General features: G+C 37.6%; 1 long non-coding RNA gene across 5 annotated transcripts in view; it reads right to left on the bottom strand.

Annotated features, from left to right (window-relative positions):
* Positions 1–1048: 1048 nt before the first annotated feature.
* The window catches only part of LOC132663494 (uncharacterized), a 57220-nt gene continuing 48109 nt past the window's right edge, over positions 1049–10159 (bottom strand). For all 5 annotated transcript variants that reach the window (XR_013551781.1, XR_013551784.1, XR_013551771.2 and 2 more), the window contains one exon: positions 1049–2029. This is a non-coding gene — a long non-coding RNA (uncharacterized LOC132663494). The remainder of the gene's footprint in view (positions 2030–10159) is intronic.

The raw sequence follows: 10159 nt of genomic DNA, 5'->3' as shown, positions 1-10159 counted from the left end.
CCTTCATCAGAGAGATGCATTCCTATTTTGTTGGCTGTTCTCTTCAAGTGAATTCTTTCTTAGTTTGTGAAGCCTTTGTTGAGATTCTGACATCTTTTCAGGAATTTAGTTTTTTTCCTTTCAATTAAATGTGAACTAGATCCTGAGTTCTTCTACGTTTGGAAATAAGTTTTTCCAAAGACTGTCCCTATTGAGATTGCAGAAGCCTGCCTGCTTCCCCACTCCACCTCCTAGAGGTGATGAGGATTTTACATTAATGAATCTCTTAGCTACTAGGTCTACATCCACTTTGTCAAGTGAACAAAGATTAGCCACAGATTCCATATAGAATGCAGAAAATCTTGTATTTTTTCTTGTTCTAGCTTCCTGTAAAACGAGTACACAAACAACAAAATAAAATAACCGTAAGACTAAAGATGCCAATTCTGGGTAATCCTTGTCATTCATTAACTCAGTAAATGGATATACATTGAATTGTCAAGATGCCCATGATAATTGTATATGCGGTAGATACAGCTTTGCCTACACAACGTGACACCATTGAAAAGGCAGGAGCCCCCACCACTGACAAAACCATTTCTGTCAACCTAATTTCATTAGCTATACTTAAAGGATTAATTATCTAGCAGCTGTGTTGTTTATTCCTCTTGATCCCTTGTTATTTTCATATTGGGTGATCCTTTGGTAGCACAATTTTTTTCTACAAGAATATCTTTTGATGAAAGCCATATTCGTGATTGATGCTATTTCAGCTTCGTTTTTCTTGTTTAGATCTAGATGTAGCATCCTATTGAAGGATATCACACAAACTCAAACTGAAACACATTCTGTAAAACTACTAAGCTGTATGCTGCAAAAACGCTAATGTCATGAAAGACTAAGACTGGAAAAGTATTCCAAATCAAAGGAAGATTAAAAGAAATAATAACTAAATGCAATATGTAGTCCTGGACCAATAAATACAAAAAAAATAATAAATGTCATAATGGAATTAGGACAATTAATTTGGGATATAGAGTGTAGAGCAGATACAACTATAGAGCACTGATAAAATGAAAGTATTTTATTAATGTTAAGTTTCCTAAGTTTGGTAACTGTACTGTAGTTGTGTGAGAAAATATTCTTTTTCTTAGAAATACACTAAAGTTTTCAGGGGAAAGGAAATATGACTTACGCAACCTAGCCTCAAATGGTTGAAAAAACATAAATGTGTGTGTGTGTGTGTGTGAGAGAGAGTGTATGGAGAGAAAGAAAGGGAGAGAGAGATAAGGCAAATATGGCACAATGTCAAAAATGATAAATCTGGGCACCTCGCTGGCTCAGTCAATAGAGCATCTGCTCTTGATCTCAGGGATATGAGTTCAAACCGTATGCTGGGCATGGAGCCTACTTAAAAAGGGGGGGCGGGGCGCTGGGTGGCTCAGTTGGTTGGGCGTCTGACTTCGGCTCAGGTCATGATCTCATGGTTTGTGGTTCAAGCCCCACGTCAGGCTCTGTGCTGACAGCTCGGAGCCTGGAGCCTGCTTCGGATTCTGTGTGTCCCTCTGTCTCTGCCCCTCCCCTGCTTGTGCTCAGTCTCTCTTTCTCTCTCAATCTCTCTCTCTCTCTCTCTCTCTCTCTCAGAAATAAATGAAAACATTAAACATTAGTATTTATTGTCACAGAAAACACTGGTCAATATACGGTATTATTATGTTAAAGAAAAAGTAACAAAGCAATATGTTTCTACATTTGCTTAAAATCTGTACATATAAACAAAGAACAAAATCTTAGAAACTCTATAACCAAATTTTAGCAATGGCTCCTCTTACATATTGCCTATATTTTTCAAAATCTCTGAACCCCACACATATTACATCAGTAATTAGAAAAAATTAAGTCCCCATGATACTCTATGATATGGGAGTTTCTATGGTGGCTTTATTTCACACAATTAATGATGTAGGATTGGGTTTAAGACAAAAAAATATTAACATTATTGGTCATTCCTTGTGGTAGTAGATGTTCAGCAAATTTGCATCAAGTTTATCTGTAAAAAAAAAAAAAAGACACAGTGAGTTCAGGTTCAGGGTAAAAAGTAGTAACTGCACTCTACTATTTCTCTTCCCCTGATCCAGCTAAAAAACCTAGATAGAATGTGTGGAATAGTCTGAAGACAATGAAAAGTAAATAATAGCTGGAATTGCAGAACAACAGAAATCAGTACCAGAGAACTGAGTTGGGTTTATCATCCACCTGCCCCTCCCTGCCCCCACAATTATATTCCCCCCAGGCCTGCTAAAGCAAAAATATCAACATAGTCTATAGGATTCAAATAAGACACAGAGTCTCAATATTAACGTTCAAAATCTCTCAGATACAAAGTAAACTTACTTGACATAAGAAGAACCCTGAAAATCTTGGTTTTTACATGGGAAATGACAATGGATATATGCCAAAACTGAGACTGTATACATATTAGAATTACCTGACAATGACTGTAAAGCAGCTATTATTAAAAAGTTTGCCAAGAAGTAAGGGCAAACACTCTTGAAATGAATGGAAAGGTAGAAACTCTTAGCAAAGAAATAGAAAATATAAACAGACACAAAATAGAAATTTTCGGGGGGAGGATTTGGAAAGAGAGTGAGGGAATTGGGGAGATGTTAGTCCAAGGGAACAAGCTCAGCAATTAGAAGATGAGTAAGTTCTAATGATCTAATACATGGTATCATGATTATAGTTAACAATATTGTATTATAACTTGAAAGTTGCTAAGAGACTACCTCTTAAATGTTCTCACCACTATATATAAAATTATGTTGCGTAACACATTATGCACCCTAAACTTATACAATGTTATATGCCACTTATATCTCCATTAAAAAAGTTAAAAAAAGATGAAGAGGATACTTTTAGCATGTTATCTTGAGAAGCAGTCATTTCCCAGCCACCCTCTTAGCCAGAGGGCAACAGCCCAAACATTCAAATATAAAATAACTATAATTTATCAAAAGGATAAAAATTAAGGCTTCTGATAGTGTATAATGAACTTTGAAGTAAAACTAAAGCATCTTCCCCCAAAATTTAAACTTCCCTAATGAGATGTATATATTCAAACATCTCAGAAGAGAGATTTAAACTTTGAGAAGAAACATATCTGGACAGACATTGCAGAAGAGGTGAAAATTTACCTAAAGTAGAGGAAACTTGTGGTAAATTCTTTACTGGATTTGATATCTCACTTGAGCACATAGTTTACCATAGCTAATGCCAGCTGTGGCTGGCAGACAACTGTGCATCTACCCAGCTGGGGCAGTGAAAATGGGTCATGAGACATAGGGAAAAAGAGAAATCGGAAAACAAATACACTAGAAGGTAGTACTATTCTTTTTTTTTTTTAATTTGTAAATTTTTTTTAAATTTACATCCAAATTGGTTAGCATATCAACAATGATTTCAGGAGTAGATTCCTCAGTGCCCCTTACCCATTTAGCCCATCTTCCCTCCCGCAACCCCTCAGTTTGTTCTTCATATTTGTGAGTCTCTTCTGTTTTGTCCCCCTCCCTGTTTTTATGTTATTTTTGTTTCCTTCCCTTATGTTCATTTGTTTTGTCTCTTAAAGTCCTCATATGAGTTAAGTCATATGATTTTTGTCTTTCTCTGACTAATTTCACTTAGCATAATACCCTCCAGTTCCATCCACATAGTTGCAAATGGCATGATTTCATTCTTTTTGATTGCTGAGTAATACTCCATTGTGTATATATATACCATCTTCTTTATCCATACATCCGTCGATGGACATTTGGGCTCTTTCCATACTTTGGCTATTGTTGATAGTGCTGCTATAAACATGGGGGTGCATGTGTCCCTTCAAAACAGCACACCTGTATCCTATGGATAAATGCCTAGTAGTGCAACTGCTGGGTCATAGGGTAGTTCTATTTTAGTTTTTTGAGGAATCTCCATACTGTTTTCCAGAGTGGGTTCACCAGCTTGCATTCCCAGATAGTACTATTCTTTAAACAAATTAGGTAAAACATTTAAAAATTTGAACTGAAAATACAAAAACTAAACAAGTAAACAAAAACACCTTACAGAAGCATGTAAGTGACAGAGGAAAGAGCCAATGAACTTGAGGACAGATCAATAGAAATTATCCTAATTGAACAACAGAGAAAAAAGAAATCCCTTCTCAGCCAAAAGTGAACAGAACCTCATGTGTCTATGAACAGTACAAAAAGGACTAACATTCACGTCATTGGAGTTTCAGAAAAAGAGGAGAAAAACTGTGTTACTATATATATTTTTTTTCTAAAAAATTACCAAATTTGGCAAAAGACAACTTACAGATTCAATGTCAACAAACCCTAAACAAAGAACACAAATGAGGGGCGCCTGGGTGGCTCAGTCAGTTAGGCGTCCAACTTCGGCTCAGGTCATGATCTCGCGGTCCATGAGTTCCAGCCCCACGTTGGGCTCTGTGCTGACAGCTCAGAGCCTGGAGCTTGTGTCAGATTCTGTGTCTTCCTCTCTTTCTGACCCTCCCCCGTTCATGCTCTGTTTCTCTCTGTCTCAAAAATAAATAAATGTTAAAATTTTTTTTAAAAAATACAAATGAACATGAATTAAATATGCAATTAAATTGCTGAAAACTAATGACAATATTTTTTGAAGTTTATTTTTGAGAGAAAGACAGACAGACAGTCAGAGCGTGAGTGGGGGGGGGGGGGGGGAGGTGGGCAGAGAGAGAGGTAGACACAGAATCTGAAGCAGGCTCCAGGTTCTGAGCTGTCAGCATAGAGCCTGACGTGGGGCTTGAACTCACAGACTGTTGAAATCATGTCCTGAACCGAAATCGGACACTCAACTGACTGAGCCACCCAGGTGCCCCAAGACAATCTTGAAGATAGCCAGAGACTAACAATGTATTACTAATAAATAGATAAACAAAGATTCAAATGACTGTGGAGGCAGAAGGAGTATAAGATTTATTTTAAATTTAAATTCAAGTTAGTTAACACAGTATAGTCTTGGCTTCAGGAGTAAAACCCAGTGATTCATCTCCTAAATATGACACCCAGGGCTAAAGTGCCAAAAAGAGGGGTGCCTGGGGGTTCAGTTGGTTAAGCATCTGACTTTGGCTCAGGTTATGATCTCATGGTTTGTGAGTTTGAGCCCAGCATTGGTCTCTGTGCTGACAGCACAGAGCCTGCTTGGGATCCTCTGTCTCCCTCTCTCTGTGCACCCCCCCCCCACTTGCTCTCTCTCTCTCAAAAATAAATAAACATTAAAAAACTCATTTTAGAAGTTTAAAGTGCCAAAAAGAGAAAAAAACAGAAGAGATGATAACTCAGAATTCTGTATCAAGTGAAAACATCCTTCAGGAATGGAGATGAAATAAAGACATACTCAGATAAAAGGAAACTAAGAGAATTTGTTGAAACAATATACATAGATGTAATATATAAGATAACTATAACATAAAAGAAGAAAGGTAAAAGAACCTAAATGGTGGGTCCATTTGAATGATAAAATACTGATTCTAAGGAAACCGAAAAGTTAAGTATGTACATCAAAATCTCTGGAGCAACTTCTCCACAAAACTATACAAAAAGATACAGCTAAAATGCAATCAGTAAATTAAAATGGAATATCAAAAACTGTTCTAATTTTCCAGATGATAGTAGGGAAGGGATAACCAAGGAATGAAAAACAGAGAAAATAAAGAGAGAACAAATAATAAAATGATGAAAAGGAATTGAAATTTAAATATCAATAATCATACAACTCTAAATGCTCTATACACATCAATTAAAAGAGATTGTCAGAATAAATTAAAAAACATGACCCAGCTATATGCTGTCTACTAGAAAGTCACTTCAAATATAATGATATAGATATGTTAAAATTTAAAGGGTGGGGGGAAATGTAAACTCTAATAGAAAAGGAGGCTGGGACAGCTATATTAAAGGCAAAAGTAGACTTCAGGGCAAAGAAAATTACCAGGTAGGTATATTAGTTACCTCTTGCTATATAATGAAGTACCCCCAAATTTAGTGACCTAAAACAACACACTTTTATTTTATTTCTTTTTTTTTTTTAAGAGAGAGCAAGTACAAGCAGGGGAGGGGCAGAGGGAGAGGGAGAAAACCTCAAGCAGGATCCACACTCAGCTCAGCGCCAGATGCAAGGCTTCATCTCACAACTGTGAGATCATGACCTGAGCCAAAATCAAGAGTCAGATGTTTAACCAACTGAGTCACCCAAGTGCTCCATAACACACATTTATTATCTTACAGTTACTGTTGGTCAGGAATCTCCTTATGGCTTAGCTAAATTTTGTGCTTCAGGGTCTCTAGCAAGGCTGCAATCAAAGGTCAGCTAGGGCTGTGGTCTCACCTGAAGCCTTAACCAAAGAAGGATCTGCTTCCAAACCCACTCATGATGTTGTTGGCAGGATTCAGTTGTTCCCAGGCTGTTAGAGTGAGGGCCTCAGTTCCTCACTGGCTGTTTGCCAGAGGCCAGCCACCCTCAGCTCCTTGCCATATGGGCCTTTCCATAAGGTTGCTCACGGTATGTCATCATCAGAGTACGGGCACAAAACAAAAACAAACAAAACCCAGAGAGAAAGTGCAAGCAAAAAAAAAAAAAAAGACAATAATTTATAAAACTAATCTTGGAAGAGATGGCTCATCATTTTTTTGCCATACTCTGTTCATTAAAAGTGAGTCACCAGGTCCAGCCTATATTCAAGAGGAGACGATTACATACAGGTGCAAGTAACAGGAGTTGGGAATCGTTAGGAGTCATTTCAGAAGCTAGGTACCACTAAGGAACATTACATAATGATAAAAGACTCAATTCATAAAGAAGACATAAAAATCCTAAATGTGGGTGCATCTAACAACAAAGCTTCAAAATATATGAAGTAAAAACTAAAAAAAGTGAAAGGAAAAATAGAAAAACACACAACTATAGATGGAAATGTCAACATTCCTATCTTGTTGATAGAACCAGTAGACAGATGTTCAGCAGGGACACTGAAGGACTGAACACTATTAACCTGGATTTAATTGACATTTACAGAATACTCTATCCAACAACAGCAGAGTACCTTTTCAAGTGTACACGAAACATCCATCAAAGATTTGTGATAAAACAAATGTGTGTGTGTGTGTGTATGTGGGTGTGTATGTGATAAAAACAAATCTTACGGGTGCCTAGGTGTCTCAGTGGGTTAAGACTTGAACTCTTGGGGTGACTGGGTGGCTCAGTCGGTTGAGCGTCCGACTTCGGCTCAGGTCATGATCTCACCATCCGTGAGTTCGAGCCCCACATCAGGTTCTGTGCTGACAGCTCAGAGCCTGGAGTCTGCTTCAGATTCTGTGTCTCCCTCTATCTGCCCCTCCCCCACTCATGCTCTGTCTCTCTCTCTTCTGTCAAAAATAAATTAAAAAAAAAAAAAGAGTTGAACTCTTGATCTCTGTTCAGGTCGTGATCTCATGGTTCATGGGATTAAGCCCGCTGTTGGGCTCTACCCCGATAGCATGGAGCCTACTTGGGATTCTCCCTCTCCTCTCTCTGCCCCTCCCTCATGCTCTCTCTCTCTCTTGATAAATAAACATTAAAAAAATGTTAATAAATTTCCCCCCACAACTTCCCTGCCCCCAAATCTTAATAAATGTAAAGGGATTAGGATCATTCAAATTGGAGTGCCTAGGTGGCTCAGTCAGTTAAGCATCTGACTCTTAATTTGGCTCAGGAAATGATCTCACGGTTTGTGATCACATGAGATCATGGTCATGATCTCACGGATTGAGCCCTGCATTGGGCTCTGTACTGACAGCATGGAGCCTGCTTGGGATTCTCTCTTTTCCTCTCTCACCCGTCCCCAACTCGTGCACATGCTCTCTCTCTCACACAAAATAAATAAACAGACATTAAAAAAATAATCATCCAAACTATATTCTCTGATCATAATGGAATTAAAATAGAAATTGGTAACAGAAAGATAACAGAAAAATCTCTAAACACTTGGACATTAAACAACATACTTCTAAATTTTTTTTTTAACGTTTATTTTTTTTTTTGAGACAGAGAGAGACAGAGCATGAACGGGGGAGGGTCAGAGAGAGGGAGACACAGAATCTGAAACAGGCTCCAGGCTCTGAGCCGTCAGCACAGAGCCCGACGCGGGGCTCAAACTCACGGACCGTGAGATCATGACCTGAGCCGAAGTCAGACGCTTAACCGACTGAGCCACCCAGGCGCCCCTAAACAACATACTTCTAAATAGTTCATACATCAAGGAAATTTCAAATTAAAAAAGATTTTAATTTGGATGAAAATGAAATTTGAGTGAAACTGGAAAGTATTTTAAACTAAAGGAAAATGAAAATATATGACAAAATTTGTAGAATGCACTTAAAGCAGTGTTTAGGGGAGATTTTATAGCATTAAATGCCTATATTAGAAAAAAAAAAAGAAAGCCTTAATACTTAAGCCTTAAACCTTAAGACTTAAGAAACTTAAAAAAAGAAAAACAGAAAAAGAACAAAATAAACCCAAAGCAATCAGAAGAAAAGAAGGGACAAGAGCAGAAATAATATTGAAAACAGAAAATCAATATAACCAAAAGTAGTTCTTTGAAAAGATAAAAAAAAAAATTGATAAATTTATAGCAAGATTGAAAAAGAAAAAAGAACTCATGAATTACCAATATCAGAAATGAAAGAGGGGTTTACTGCTACATAGTGGAGGTTTGTACACTATTTTCAATATTTCAAAAACTGTAACAGGCATTATGGAGTAGATGAAAGAGCATGAGCATGAGTTAACAGCGATGTGTACAAATCCTGCTTTTACTAACCAGCTGTGATAGAAGACCAATTACTTCATCTTTTAGGTGTCAATTTTCTTATATGTAAAATGGGTATTGTAATTTTTTAACTCAAAAAGCAAAAGATGAGGTTTAAATGAAATTAAAGTAGGTAGGTAAAGAGCCTAGAACAATAGAATGTACTCAACAAACTCACACTTTCCGATCAGGGATGACATTTACCAGTAATAAGGAAAACAAGGGGAATGTGTTTCCTTGTTTTTATTACCAGTTATAAAAATTCATTAGTAGGTAATTTTTATATTTAAAGGTTTCCTGTACCACATTACCATGCTGATCAAGAGCTCTGTTTGGCATATCAATATATCTATCTAGTATCTCTATCTCTGTCTCTATCTCTATATACAACGATAATTAAAACCAAATGGGAATCCAAATTTAATGCTATTTTTGATCATTTTGTTGGACAATTTAAAATTTCAAACTTCATATCCATAGGGAAGAAGAATTAACCATAGGATTAATGTGTCCAATAACACGTAATTCTGTAAAGCCCACACTAGATGGCAGATTTTAGACAGGATTTTCTGGGTCACAAATTAATTAGGGTTTTTTTCTACAATCCTGCAGCCTACTCAGTTGACACAGAATCCCGATTTCCTCTTCGTAGGTGAGAGTTGAGATATTTTGGTACTTGAGATATTTGGAAACCTCACTGCCAGGTAGCCAAATTAGAAGAGGCAAGTACTGGGGAGACTGGGTGGCTCAGTTCGTTAAGCATCTGACTTCAGCTCAGGTCACCATCTCATGGTTCATGGGTTTGAGCTCTGTGTTGACAGCTCAAAACCTGGAGCGTGCCTTGGATTCTGTGTCTTCCTCCCTCTCTGCCCCTCCTCCACTCATGCTCTGTCTCTCAAAAATAATAAATAAACATCAAAAAGGTGGGGGCAAGTACCTAGGAGGGTTTCAATGGGGGGAGAAAAGAAACAAATAAACACCAATCACTGAAACCCATACAGCCAGATCCATTTCTGCAGTAGTTTTTACTTTCTTAAAAAACCGGAAGGAGGGGGGCGCACCTGGGTGGCTCAGTCACTTAAAGCATCTGACTTCGGCTCGGGTCATGATATCATCATGGTCATGATCTCATGGTTCATGAGTTTGAGTCCCACATCGGGTTCTCTGCTGAAGGTGCAAAGCCTGCTTGGGATTCTCTCTCTCTCCCTCTCTGCCGCACACACTCTCTCTCTCAAAATAAACTTAAAAAAAAAAAAAAAAAGCTATATGCTATATTTTATCATTGCAATTTGGGAGAGAGAATGTATTAATTAAGAA

This window comes from Panthera onca, chromosome D4 (genome assembly GCF_046562875.1).
Source record: "Panthera onca isolate mPanOnc1 chromosome D4, mPanOnc1 haplotype 2, whole genome shotgun sequence".
NCBI classification, from domain to species: domain Eukaryota; kingdom Metazoa; phylum Chordata; class Mammalia; order Carnivora; family Felidae; genus Panthera; species Panthera onca.
The sequence above is the reverse complement of the archived record's forward strand: the minus strand, read 5'-3'. Positions and strand labels throughout refer to the sequence as shown.